Below are 15,000 nucleotides of genomic sequence, written 5' to 3'. Positions count from 1 at the left end.
TATGCGATTTTTGACAGAGCATTTTTACCAAGTATTGCTGTACTTGGAAATAAATGCTCTTTTCTAACATTTTGTGTCCCATTAATGTTTCTTGATGAATGTGTCTATTTTAAAAAGTATCAAATAGCTTCTAGAATGCTAATAATGCTAATATTGTAGGTGTTAGCCTAAACGTTTCAAATATTTAGCTTTTCTAATAAGATATTTGTAGCCTATGTGTGTTTATATGAAAATTTATATAAAGTTTATATAAAGAAAATTGATGTAAGTATTTTAGAAATACTTAGCATAATGTGAAGTATTTAGTGTTTCCAAAAAATCACTGAAACTTGCTATTGGCACTTTGAAAACTGTCCAGAAATCGCTAGATGACACTATGATGTTACATGGTTACAAGTAATTATTTTGTGCCATTTTGAAAAGTGTTTAGACATAAATTAAATATTCTATCAGATGCTATTGCAGACATTCCAGATAGTCTATACATGCTCCTCAGCCTGGTTGTTAGTGGCCAGACATCTCTTGAAGATGATGGAATTGGTGGCAAGGAAAAACTTGCTCAAAGCAGAGTTCTGAGTGAGGCTAAAGCCCTTGTTTATTGTGTCAGTGATGGCAAAAAAATGGACTCCTTATCAAGCTATTGGGTAAAAGACCTAATACGACTATTCAACCAGGCAGGTCATTGTCTGAGTTACGACCAGGTCCTCCAAGTCCAGGACCTCCTTAGCTGAGAGCACTCTAAAAACACTGAACCAAGACAGTGGTGCCATTATTCCAACAAACATTGCGGCAGATAAATTCATCCACTACACATCAGATAACATTGATATCTTGGATAAAACACTTGATGGGAAGAATACTTCCCATGCAACACAAATAGCAGCATGGACAAGAGGCCAACCAATTGATGATTCTGTTAAATATATAGAGGTGTCCACTAGACATACATTAAATGTGCCAAATGCCCTGATGGAGCTAGGATTACTCCTAGGACATTCAAACCAACTTTTTCAGCACCCATTGCTGAATCATGCTTTGGCAAATCTGGAAAGGAGCACACGTATGCTAGACAAGCAAAGGCTACGGGTCTAGCTTTCTTCTTCCACCGTCAAAACTTAGACACGAAGACTTCTTGGTCAGTGTTCAATCAGTCACTGTCATCAAAGGAACAACAGACTGCTGCGGGGTATTTGCCAATGGTCCTCGCTACTAAACAGGATTTTGATACTTTGAATACAGATGCATTGTTATATCTTCACATTTTGGACAGGAACATAGCGTTATCACAGTTGACCAAGCATTGTACTGCAGACTTAGAACAACAAATGAATACCTTGCCTAGGAGGACATCACATGTCAATGAACTGTCCTAAGGCCATAGGAGAACATATGATTGGTTCTGGACTGACCAATGTATGGATGGTGGATTGCTTGGATAAGGCCCTGTTGAACTTGTTCTGGGAGGAAAGGCATATAACAAAGCCATGGCACACAAGTTGACTCTGCAATCCATTTAGGGTATTCTCATGCCAAGTCTTCTATACCTGTCTTTCTAGGATGGCTAATGGTGATGATCCTCAGACAATTAGTGAACTGATTTCATTCCATGACCAGGAAAAGGACAAAAGTCTTCTGCATGATATTGTTGAGAGTCAATCTGATGATGTGAACTGGTGGCAGTATATGGATATGGTTACTGTTCTGCTGCAATACACAAGAGCACAATGTGAAGCTACCTGGGATCTTCATTTTCACTCTTTCAGCCTGATGTTGCCCTACTTTAAGCGGTATGACCATCTTAATTATGCACAATGCTGTCTGAATTCCAAAAAGGCCACATTGTGGTCAAGAGATCGGCTCACAAGTTTAGCCAGGTGGATTCTGACCAGGCTATGAAGGGGGTTAATGTCACAGGCAATAAAAGATTATCATTGTGATCACCAAGGCAGCCTCAGCTTTGTGTAGGTGGACATTCTGTTTTAACCTGAGATCACACATTGCAGATCAAACATTTGGAATGTACAGTGTCCTCCATGGCAGCAAGAAACTTCACAATGACAGAATCTACTCACGGCAGATTAGAGACGATACGAAGTAAAAGTTCTTTACACACATTTGTGCGTACCCGGTTCCTTGGACTCACGTCTCCTGACTGAGTTCACGAGTACCCTGAACGACACGAGTTACGAGAGCTTCTAGTTCTAGGACTAGTTCTAGCCCGCTCTGTCCCTTTGTTCTCTTGACTATGGTCGACTGCTGGCAACGCATTTCAGTGGAGTCAGACTCTGACTCCCCTCTGGCAAAGCGCTCCGATCTTCCGCCTACGGACTCTTTATCCCAACTCCCTGCCACCACAGAGAATCTCATACAGCAGGGACTGACCACCACCCTAGTGGCTGATGTGGCTTCCCCAGCTCGAGCAGCTGCCTCGGAGCCCCTTGGGCAACCGCAGGCCACTGCACTTTGCATGAAAGTAGACTCCAAAAGTCCTGCATAATACACCACGAGCGCCTTCGCCTGACGCCTCCCTTCTTCCCCTCCTGCAAGGAGGCGAGATTTCTCAGGGTTTGTCCCCCCTTAGCCCACGGGGCTCAGGGGCCTCAGCTGAGAGCGTAGGGGCTTCGCCCCCTCCTGCTACTTTCCCCTCGCCCGTAGGTTTGAGTCTGGATCCGGACCAGGAGGAGGACATGCCCCAGCCCAGGGGCCACCTGCCCCTATGGGTCTGGCAAGGGAACATTTGAACCTAACCGGTTTTCTGGATAACGTTATCAGGACAATTCAAGGGGCGAGGGCCTAATCTACTGGGACACTGTATGAAACTGAAGTGGTCTGTCTTCGAATGCTAGTGTGACCAACGCGACAAGACAACTTTTCAGTGTTCAGTACCGACGCTGTTGTCCTTTCTACAAGACTTCCAACACTCTGAGTGCCCATCCACTAGATACTTGCGCCCCGTGCTACGTCAGACGGGCCCCTGGGATATCTCTCTAGTACAGGAGGCTATGTGTGGGGCCCCTTTTGAGCCCCTCCAAGAGGCGCCCCTCCAAACTGCTTTTGCACACCACCTTTCAGATCCGTGGAAGAGAGGTGACAACACAACTTGTGCCCTGTGCACGCTTTACGCATCTACATGAACAGGACTCACTCTTTTAGGAACACTGAGCAGCTGTTTGTGTGCTTCATCAAGCCCTCTACAGGGCTCAGAGTTTTGAAATAGAGGTCTCCAAATAGTTGGTTCAAATCATTGCCCTGGCATACGAGTCCAAGGGTCACCAACCCCCGGCTCAGATTAGGGCTTACTTTACCAACGCAGTCTCTACATCTTGTCCTCTCTTCAAGGGTGCAGCAGTTTCAGAGGTGTGCAGAGCATCTGGATGGGCCAACCCCGCCACCTTTGTCCGGCTCTACCGGCTAGATGTGACCACGTTGCCAGGGGAACATAGGGTTCTGGGCAGGACCACTGATTGTCTGTAGGGTGATGGAATGCTATCCTTAGGGCCAAAACATACCAAGGCGGAACGGAACGGTCGCGGGACGAACGCAGTCTTTCTGCTTAGTTTTGGCCGGTGTGTTTTTCTCTGCCTTTCACACTGACAGCGTCGGCGTGCGCGGCCAGTCCTGTTAACCCCCCCTCCCCCACCTCCCCCACAGCTAAAGCCGGTAAAAAACGTGTCCGTTCTGCGACACTTTACCGCCCTGGTGTGTAAGACCCCTTAACGTGCGAACACAGCGCCGGCGTTCAACGTGTGGAAAGATGCAGAAGTAACTGACTTTGTATGGGAGAGGAGGCGGCAGAAGCGTGAAAAGCAGCAAACGTGATTCGAAGAGAGGTTTGGCATCAAAGTGGCTTATTCACACGCAACCGTTCGGTTTTGACAAAGTGGACATCCCGCCCACGACACAGTTGATTGGACCTTTGGCGTGATTGCAAAGGTCTTCAGCTAATCGTACAGCTGAGAGTGTGCTCCCATAGAGATGGACATTCATGTCCTAATATTTAGTCTTTAATTTAGATAATACCATCTTCTTTCTCTCTCTCTTCTTCTTTCCAAATCTTATTGAATGACAAATGTGTATGATGATGTGCTTTTACAGAGACTATTGCTATTGAATGCCAGTTTACGAGGATATCACATTATTAAAAAGGCATAATTATAGTTATTTTTATCTTGTTGCCATGACATTTTGCCTTTGTGTAAGTGTAGGAATACATGTTGAATGCAAACATGTGAGCATTGCACATTTATTTCCATGGAGAAGTGGTACTTTCTAACGCATTCTGCCCAAAATCAAGAATTTCGGCGGCCATTTTGTTTTTTGCTCATTTCATGGTCAAAAACTCAAAATTCAGCTTGGGAACCAGGCTAGCTGAATTCGGGGTACTTTAATTATCTTAGAAATCTAGGTTTCCAACTTTTACTAAAAAATGCTTCTAACACCCTTATAAAGGGCCTTTTTCTGGAAATGCTTCTAGTCTAATATGCTTCATAGTGTGCCTGGTGCCTGCAGTTGGCTAATGAAAGATTTTAGTAGGTGCCAATATGAACACCACACATGCTCAAATTATACATTCATGCGTGCATATGAACCCAAATGCATATGTGCCCAACCCATATGGACCCCCCCCCCCACACACACACACACACACACACACACACACACACACACAAATGCACATATGCACGCACAGGGCCGGTTATAAGCATAGGCCGGCTAGGCGGTCGCCTAGAGCGCAATGTGAAGAAGGAGCGCCGATATGGAGGTTTTTTTTATGAAGTCGCAATCAACAAAGCGTGGCGAAAGCGCTCCTCACGGCAAAGCGCCCCTCAGCCAATAGTAATATCGCTTTCAACTGTCTCTGGGAAGTCTGTGAACCAATAAACAGACAGTCCTGAGAAAGGGGGCGGGACGAGTGACAGCGTGCGATCTATTTTGAATTTGGAGACTCATTCGAGAGACAGTGCAAGCGCGAACAGCAATGCTGCTCTGCTGGGTGGAGAATTGTTATGTTCTCATTAAACCAGTCATTGCATGATGCAGGAGTTGCAGAGGGTGTTTTGGAAGTATGTGATTTAATCAGCAACCGTTTGTGATAATGTAAAGCCTAATAGTTATGAGGCTACTGTTTGGAATTAGAGGGAAAAAGAGCTTTGCTTTTGATCTGAGAAATCGCTAGTTAGCATGCTAACATTAGCCAAGTATGCCAAGCAATGAAATCCAGTAAAGTAGCTGTTAGTAGCATACTCACTAACACCCACCTGACATCATAATACTTGCTTAGGTTGACAAGCAATGTAAAGTAAGACTGGTGCCATGTTTAAAACAAGTTTAGCTGCCATATCTCCTTCCATCCACTTGAATGAATTACCTGCTTGTTGTAAGCTTAAAAAAAACATTGTTTCCAGACCAGAATGACATATAGGCCTACATCACTCAGCATGTTTTCATGCTGAGTGATGTAGTATTGCAGACAAGTGAGGCTATTTACTATATTTTGTATATTATGAAATTCAAAAGCGTGACAGCTTTTCTCCCTTTCCCTCACCCTGTCCCTCCGGTTCAAACACATCGATAGCTTCTCATTCTCCTACTCACAAATGCACCACTATTTCCAGTACAGAAATGAAATTGGTTTGGAATCATAGACAGCACAAATGTGTAGCTTATTAAAATTGTTATGCTGCCATGCTTTGTGATGCTGTAGGTAGTGTAGATAGGCTATCAATGCAGACCTCCTTGGTAGGCCTATTGTCTACACATGCATTTGACATGCAAATGTACTGTACCACTCTCCTGGCATTTCAATTCCATTTTACAATTCAAACACATTGATAACCTCCCTCTCATCTGGGGTTGGGGGCACCACCACCATTACATCTAAGACACCACACAGTGAAGGTACTTGCATGCGACTCAATCTGATGTGTTGGTCGGCTGTCCAAAAGAACCAGAAATCCATTTGATGCAAAACAGTTATTGTTCTTGATGCTATTTAGTTAAGCTTACTACCGGTATTACTCTTGTTTTCTGTAAGGTATAAAAGAGAGAGGGGGGGGGGGTGCCAGAACTCAAACTCGCCTAGGGCGCCAAATAAGCCAGAACCGGCCCTGTGCACGCACGCACACACGGACTTGCACACAAATAAAAATGCATGTAGGCACGGACGGTTTCATGAATGCACACATGGACGCGCGCACACACACACACACACACACACACACACACACACACACACACACACACACACACACACACACACACACACACACACACACACACACACACACACACACATTATTACACACACACACACACACACACACACACACACACACACACACACACACACACACACACACACACACACACACACACACACACATTAATACACATTCACACACACACACACACACACACACACACACACACACACACACACACACACACACACACACACACACACACACACACACACACACACACACACATATTAATACACACACACACACGTCCATGTCCTCAGGGGGTTGGCCAATTAGCTGCGTGACAGCAGGAGAGAAAATGAGCCGTGCCACGCTCGTTAACTAAATTTCTAAATCTGTCAAAAGCTGTCAAAAAGCTGTCATTGGACTATATAATACGTACTGATAATATATAATGTTACTTTTTATACAGTATTACTGTATATATAATAATTAAATAAGAAGACCTATAATAACGTACAATAAATAAACAATAGGCCTAAGAAAGAAAGAAAGAAAGAAAAAAGAATGAACAAATAATATAATAGTATGGTATATCAGCACTTAGTAGTAAGCAATAAGAAAGAAAGAAAGAAAGAAAGAAAGAAAGAAAGAAAGAAAGAAAGAAAGAAAGAAAGAAAGAAAGAAAGAAAGAAAGAAAGAATAAAAAAAGAAAAAAAGAATGAATATATATAGTATAGTAGTAGTAAGTATGTATTAGCAAACTGTAAGTAAACTGAGAACATGTTAACGCCGCTAAACTAAAGCTGTATTTGACAGGATAAGGTGACTTTCAGTACTGAAACCAGAGAACCCTAACAGTACACGGTCAGATTGTCAGTTTATAGGACTGGGGAGATGTTCTGCCCCATTAACGTTAATAGGACTCTAAAGCCCCCATAGGTCACCTTGTCATTTGCCTGCTTGGCTTTTAAAGCCCCCATAGGTCACCTTGTCACTCGCCTGCTTGGCTTTATAGCCTATGGCTCAGTCTGGCGATACAATGGTCCTGTGTGTAGCCTAGGAGACAACAGAGGCCCACTACTGTATTATGGGATATCAGATGAGGTGAGGAACACGGTTAAAATCTTGTCTGGTGTGTAAAATTTGAATGTACACCCTTAAAAGAGATTGGTTAAAAAAAATGTAATCTCGTTGGTTGAGGCAATATTGGTCAAATTAACTGTGACATTGGTAACTATTAAACAAACAAATTGGTTATCTAACAACTAATATCATTGGTTAAGAACAAATTGGTTGATTTAACAAAGATATTGGTTAACTTTAATAACAGATTGGTTGAAAAATGACTAATATCATTGGTTAAGCAAATGTTAACTAAGAGATTGGTAACTGACGCAGGTCTGACGCTCAACGTCAAGTACGTAACTCTGCTTCTCAATTTTCTGACAAAGCCGCCATCTTGGTGCTGCAGGAAAGCCGTTTGAGATATTGGTGAAATTCAAACACTTTGTGAGGTAAGTTCGTTTATTTTCAATGTTTCGTTAATAATTTCAAGACAATGCCAAATATACAGTGAATAACAAAACAGTTTCTTGTTCAGGATGGTAATTTGCAATGAATTTGTCTTCAGACCATACCTCCGCTAACAGGCCACTATTATAACTACCGGTATGCTAACTTAGCCCTAGGTTGTTTTCACAACTTTGTTGGAAAGTTTGTGTTTTGTTAGAAACAAACTCTACGAAATTTACAATATAGATTTGCTCCGAAAGAGCTATAAAACTTGTCCAGTGGTGCCAAAACACCCATGTCAGAGTCAAGACCTAGCTAAATGTCCGCTAGCAACATAGCTATCAGTGGTTTCTGGAGGAGGGCCGAAGGGAGTGCTTCCCCGCCGGCCAGAGATTGTTTGCGCCGGCCTCTTCACCTGAAAGAGCTAGTATTAGCGCTGCATGATGAGGTGGTTCGCTAGCAACAATTAGCTATAGTCTAACGGTTAAATCATGTTGCCTTTGTTGAGGGATGTTTGAAATAGCCCGATGTATTCATAACTGAATATTGGTTTCTTGTTAGAAACGAACACATTTTGAATATAATTTTGTTCTGAAGTTACAACATGCCAAGTTAGTGTTGTAAGCCTGTTGGCGCCAAAGTTAAGAGCTAGCTAAATGTCCGCTAGCAACATTAGAGCTAGCCAAACTGAATAATGAATCTCTTGTCCGCTAGCAACATTAGCTAGCTAAAGTCTTTTTTTGTTAGAAACGAACTCCCTTTGAGTATAATTATGCTCTGAAGATATCCAGTTAATGTACTTGAGCCAAAGTAAAACACAAATACCAGAGAGAATAGCTAGACAGAAGTTCGTTAGCAACATCAGCTTATCTTTTAGCTGACTCAGAAGCTTGAAGTAGCCACAACTTATGCCTGATTTTTATTGTTAGAAACGAACTCATTTTGACTATACACTTGCTCTGAAGTATGTTTTAACACATGTGCCTTTCCCTGTTCGTTGTGAGTAAGTAAACTGATTCTGAACTTGTTATTGTGCACACAGTGTGCTGTTTTGTCCCATTCTGTTACTGCCAACCATAAGCGTGCACAGATAGACACGAGGTGTTGCTTGGGCAGCACCAAGTTGCCTTTAATGGACAAAAGTGCCCTTTTGAAAGTTCGTTTTTTATTTTTATTTTTTATTATTTTATTCCTTAAATGTAGGGTTAACGCTGTAATCGATGTTCCCATCATCATTTAGACATGACTGTCAATTAAAATCGCGTGATAATAATGCCTCATGCCCCCTCCAACGGCACACATCCCTCCATTTGTCAACGTGAGCGCGCTTGAACTGACAGATTCGGAAGAGCGTTGCGCAGGCAGCAGCATGGTGGGCAGCCCCCACCGTTCTCCCCTCCAGCCAGGTAACAGTCAATGGCCTATTTAAGATGTTGAAAGTTGCTTGTGAGTGACTTTGGAAGTGATCTAAATAGAGCCTTGACTTTTATAATGAGACTTTGCTAATTGTGCATTTATCAAATCTACCGCAGAAGAGGTAGGTTAGCCCAAGTTATGTCAACAATTAACACAGTGTAACATGATTGTAACAACCATTATTAGCCTATAATGAATCCAGAAGTTGCTCAAACAGTTTCAGGTCTAACGATGAACCTGTTCTGTAGAATGTTTGGGAAACAGCGAGAGGATTCATGTAGGTATGTTTGGGAAAACGTCGGCCTCCTGATGAAATATGCAACGCGCCAAATCACATTTGTAACATACGGCGGCATGGAACAGAACAGCGGCCATGGCCAGGGAGGAAAAAAAAAAAGTTTGTGGGTGAATTCCAGCAAATCTGCCACTTATAGCCTTCTGCACAGCAATAATAACAGGGTGCACAGTAATGTCTTATGCGGCGGTTGTGTTTAATAACACCTCCAGAAAAGTGTTACACGGATACAATCTCCGACCCAAAGAAGCAGTTTTCACTCACAATACCAGTTTAATACGATTTGATAATGTCTTGCAATGATAGTCGGGCTTTAATATTGGTCTTACCGGTTTGAAAACACACATGAACTAATTAAAATCAGTACTAATGGAGGAAAAATGACCGGAGATGCAGAGTTTTCCAAGTAAGGAATCTGAATGAATCGCTTCCTGATGACTGCAAGTATGTTCAACTGCTGCGCTGGGAGACGCGCAGTTAAAGCGACAGTACACTTTTTAGTCCATGCGGTAAATTATGCTCTCGGCATGGTAATCTAATTATTTTAACTTTCCTACATAATATTCAACATTTTAAACATTTTAAATGTTTGGTTTAACTTACTGTGGAATTTGCATTAAAATGTGATTAAAAAAATAAAAATAATTATAACCGAAGCGTGACAGCCGCCAGTTCCACATGCCCCCCACCATCACCCCAGGACCTGCCCCCCAAAATGTCTGTGCACGCCAGTGCTGCCAACTCTGTGGGCTGTTCTCTCTGTTCAGGGAGAAACCACTGTCAGCCATCAGATCGTGTTCTTTTCAATAAATAGGCATTACCTATTTGACAGATTTCTCCTGAAATAGTGAGCCCAGAAACACCCAGATGTGTAGGGTGCTTATTTTTTGGCTTGATCAAAGATGCTTAATTTGTATGGTTATTGCAATACATATTTAGATTTCTTTGCCCATCCTTTTTGGATCTACTAGTAGGCCTAGTGATTTTAGAGGTCTTAACAAGTGGGCTATGCATCAGATTTCATTTCAAGTGATGAGTAAAATATCCAGAAAGATATATAATCTGTTCTTTTTGCCCTCTAGCTTAGCATACTGAATTCTTTGAGCCATCTGGTGTCAATCCGTGTGGGAAAATGATCAATGAAAACAATTTAAGAAATGCATCTTATAGATGTTTCATATTGTAGGCCTATTCAGCCTATTGTGTCATGGTGGTGTTATCATTTTTCAAACTTTATTTTTGTGTAATAATTAGGCATATTGATACATAATCATGTTCATGTTTTGTGCTGTCTTGCTTTGCAGATGACAGAATATTGCTGAAGGATCCTACATGGAAGCTGGCTGATTACACGGAGTGATTCCTCTGGTGTGGTGTACCTCAGAGAAATAAACACTGTTGCAAGAGGTGAGTTTAAGTTTATAAAGTCACACAAAACCTATCCATGTATTTTTAAAAAGTCAAAGTTCTAACTCTGTATTTCATGCTGTCAATATGAGATAATGTTGTGTGTTATTATTGCAGCTGAGAAGATGGTCAAGATATCCTTATTGCTGGATGGTAGCTCTCTGGTCGTAGTGGACCATATCTGCAAATGCTTCTGAACATTGACAGAATTTCTAAAGGTTAGCAACCATTCACAAATTTACACCACATGTATGTGTGTTTCAAATGTCTTAACAGTTTGAAGCACACACTGTTAATCAGAGATGCGTCCTGTTCATGTCGTGTGTTATTTTGAGAGGATAGTTAAGGAACAATGGCAGCTGCCTGGTTACAGTACATTGATCCCCTTTGTAGCACCATGTCTAAAAATGCTGAGAAAAATCAGTTTGTAAATGTAAGCATTTTTTTATAAATCTGCACCAAATGTGTGTTTCAAATGTCTACTATCTAACAGTCTGAATAACACACTCATACATGACATGACCAATATGTTATGTGCTCGGAGCGGCAGTTTACAAACGCACCCTTAGTGCCTTCTGCTGTTAGGCCAATGACACTGAGCCCACCGTTTCATTGATTGGAGTATTTGGGTTACATTTTGTCAATTTGTTGTATTTTCCAGGATCGTTGAGGACTCCTCCTCTATGCGTGACATCTTAGATTAGATTTAGATTTAGATTTAATTTCAAGTGATGAGTAAAATATCCAGAAAGATAGATAATCTGCTCTTTTTGCCCTCCAGTTTAGCACACTGAATTCTTTGAGCCATCTGTTGTCAATCCGTCTGGGAAAATGATCAATGATATAAAAAAAAAAACAAAAAAAAAAACATTTTACATGTATACAGACATGTATCTTTTAGATGTTTCATACTCTAGGCCTATTCATCATCATATTGTGTCGTTATCATTTTTCATTATTTTCTTGTAATAATTAGGCCTATAAATGCATAATCATGTTCATGTTTTGTGCTGTCATGCTTTGCAGATGACTGAGAATATTACTGAAGGATCCTACATGGAAGCTGTCTGATTACACTGAGTGATTCCTCTGGTGTGGTGTACCTCAGAGAAAATAAACACTGTTGCAAGAGGTGAGTTTAAGTTCATGAATTCACACAAAACCAATCCATGTATTTTATAAAAGTCAAAGTGCTAAACATGCTATGTATTTCATGCTGTCAATATGAGATGCAAATTAATGTTGTTAAGTTATGTCCTTGTTGTGTATTTTATTGATGAGCGCTGTTTGTCTTGCTTGCATGTTTTTGTTATGTCCTGCATGTTTCTCTATGGTAATGTCTTGCATGTTTTTATGTCTCCATCTTTTATGCTTTGCTGTCTGGATATGTTGTCTTTGTGACTTGTTTGTTTCTGTCTGTGCTGTGTGTCATATGGAGTGCGTTTTGCGTCTTTGCTGCTCTTTTGGCTAGGGCACACTTGAAAAAGAGGCAACTGCCTCAATGTGTTTTTACCCTAGTAAAATAAAGGAGAAATAAAATAAATAAATAAATGTTGTGTGTTGTGTGTTAATGTTGTGTGCAGCTGAGAAGATATCCTTATTGCTGGATGGTTGCTCTCTGGTCGTACTTGAGCCCCCTGGACCATGTCTGCAAATGCTTCTGAACATTGACAGAATTTCTAAAGGTTAGCAACCATTCACAAATGTACACCACATGTATGTGTGTTTCAAATGTCTTAACAGTTTGAACCACACACTGTTAATCAGAGCATCCTGTTCATCTTTTGTGTTATTTTGAGAGGATAGGTCGCCAGCGACCCTATTCGCTTGCTGAAAATGCTTAAATACATCATAACAACATTGCTATGACATTACATAGAGCCTTAACGCTGCACTAAGGGGTTAAGGATGGCAGCTGCCTGGTTACAGTACATTGATCCCCTTTGTAGCACCATGTCTAAAAATACTGAAAAAAAAAACAGTTTCTAAATGTACCGGTAAGCAAATTTTAATAAATCTGCACCAAATGTGTGTTTCAAATGTCTACTATCTAACAGTCTGAATAACACACTCGTACACAGTGGTGGACAAAGTAAAAGTACTTTTGTGGTGTAATTACAACAGTAGCACATGATATTACATAGCTGTTACACCGTTTGCTCCAGTATACCTACCTATTGAGATAGACTGTGTTATTACTGAAAAACAATAAAAACCTAACAAGAACCCACCACAAACTCAATCCAACCTGTGCAGAATCAGCTCATCGTAAGACAAGTACATTGGTCTACTTTTTACTCAGATAAGTTACCTGTGTTGGAAAGAAACTGTTTTAAAAAAAATAAAAAAAAACTTTTACTTTTACTTTGTCCACCACTGCTCATACATGACATTACCAATTGTTGTGTGCTCAGAGCGGCAGTTTACAAACGCACCCTTGGTGCCTTCTGCTGTTAGGCCTATGACACTGAGCCCACCGTTTCATTGATTGGAGTATTTGGGTTACATTTTCTCAATTTGTTGTATTTTTCAGGATCGCTGAGGACTCCCCCTCCATGCGTGACATCTTTAAGAAATTTCCACGCTTTCTGGAGATGCCAAGTTTGGTACGTCTGCCAGACATTTTTTTAACCTTTATTTAGAAAGAACAAGTCACGATATAGTTGTGTGCATTGTTGATTTTGGCTATACTTGGTGTTAATTAAGCTTCCTGATACTGCATGATTTATACCGTTCACTCAGTAGAGTAAAGCTTTCTATATAACCTGTTAAAACAGGGCGTTATAAATTTTGTGGTTACCAGAATGGCAATTACTGAGTCGCAGTGCATTACTAAAGGCCCTATGTTATGTCATAGTAGAGCAGTACTGGCAATTAACCTTTCAATGACTATTACAGCATGTTTCAGATGGTATGGCGTGCATTATGGGGCTAAGCACCATTGATGTATCTCTCTCTCTCTCTTTCTCTCTCTCTCTCAAATCTTAAAAATTCTTTCAGACTGGAACCAACTTTGCATCCCTCGGCACTGACACTGAGAAGGTTTCAAGGACCCCACTACTAGGAGGCGAGAGTTTGACACGGCAGTGTCATCACTGCCATGGATGACAACGTAACCATTCCTGTTGCTGATTGCCTGACTTGCGCAGTGACAAGCTTTCCATGCTCTACTGGGTGTGTAACTTGGCATATCCACCACAGTTTAACTCTGTTTTTGCCTCTTTTGAATATGTGTACGATATAACCATCTCAACCAACAAGTGGGCCAAGGTACTGGAACATTTCTCACTTCAAGTTGCTCTGTAGTCACTGGACATTTTTTTAAACATCTACGCAGACACCACCACTCCACACCATGTGTATTTTAATTACTTCTGATTCCACTGACATGCAGACTACATCCTATGCAAATTCAGGTAATTTACCTGGTACTGGAGAAACAGCATTGTATGCCATTCTAAGTGATACTTGCCTCCTTGTTTTGCAAAAATGTACTGTTCTTTGAATATAACTTAAAGTAAGATCATGTTGACTCTAAGGTTTTCTCCGGTTGTCAAGCACAACCTTAACGTTTTGTAAGTAAGTAATAGTCACAGGATATGCATGCATTTGTAATTTGAATTTTCGTCAAACGGCTCACCAAGCATAAAATGTTACCTCTGCTTTTGATTTTTCTTTTTTTTTAAATGTCCCTTAATACCAGCCTGTCTTTTTGTTGTGTCCACACAACTTTACTATCATCAGTGTTGGGAAGGAACAGATTGCTGTAAGTTACTGTATCCCCATCCTTTCAGATCAGTGCTTTAAAGCCTTTTGAAATTAAATTGTTAATAAACTTTGTGAAAACAAACTCAAATCTTGGTTATTGGTTATGATTGATATAGCTTTGAAACTGTTAATTTGGAGTGAAGTAATTGCAGTGTCCATCTAACCAAGCAAATCGGTTAAAATTTTAACCAATATCTGTGTCGGACACATATTAATCGAACAAATTGGTCAAAACAACCATTGGGGGATTGGTACATTTTTGACTTATAAAGATTGGTTAAACATAACCAATCTATTGGTCAAAACAACCGATTTAGAATTGGTTAGTTTTTTAACCGATCTAGATTGGTTGAAATTTTAACTAAAGTCTAATCGGTTATTTTGACTAATATTTTT

At 40.9% G+C, this 15,000-nt stretch overlaps 1 protein-coding gene and 1 long non-coding RNA gene across 3 annotated transcripts in view; both read left to right on the top strand.

Annotated features, from left to right (window-relative positions):
- Window positions 1–15,000, top strand: part of LOC134466886 (protein sidekick-2-like) — a 360,453-nt gene that overhangs the window by 40,660 nt on the left and 304,793 nt on the right. The gene's annotated exons all lie outside the window — the stretch shown is intronic.
- On the top strand, window positions 7,406–14,686 carry LOC134467515 (uncharacterized). Of its 2 annotated transcripts, XR_010038600.1 has the most exons (7): window positions 7,406–7,720; window positions 10,734–10,836; window positions 10,954–11,054; window positions 11,863–11,968; window positions 12,420–12,521; window positions 13,370–13,442; window positions 13,837–14,686. It is a non-coding gene; the product is annotated as an uncharacterized LOC134467515 (long non-coding RNA). The 2 variants fall into 2 exon arrangements; XR_010038599.1 differs by having other exon boundaries at window positions 13,370–14,686.

This window comes from Engraulis encrasicolus, chromosome 17 (assembly GCF_034702125.1).
Source record: "Engraulis encrasicolus isolate BLACKSEA-1 chromosome 17, IST_EnEncr_1.0, whole genome shotgun sequence".
NCBI lineage: Eukaryota > Metazoa > Chordata > Actinopteri > Clupeiformes > Engraulidae > Engraulis > Engraulis encrasicolus.
The sequence above is the reverse complement of the archived record's forward strand: the minus strand, read 5'-3'. Positions and strand labels throughout refer to the sequence as shown.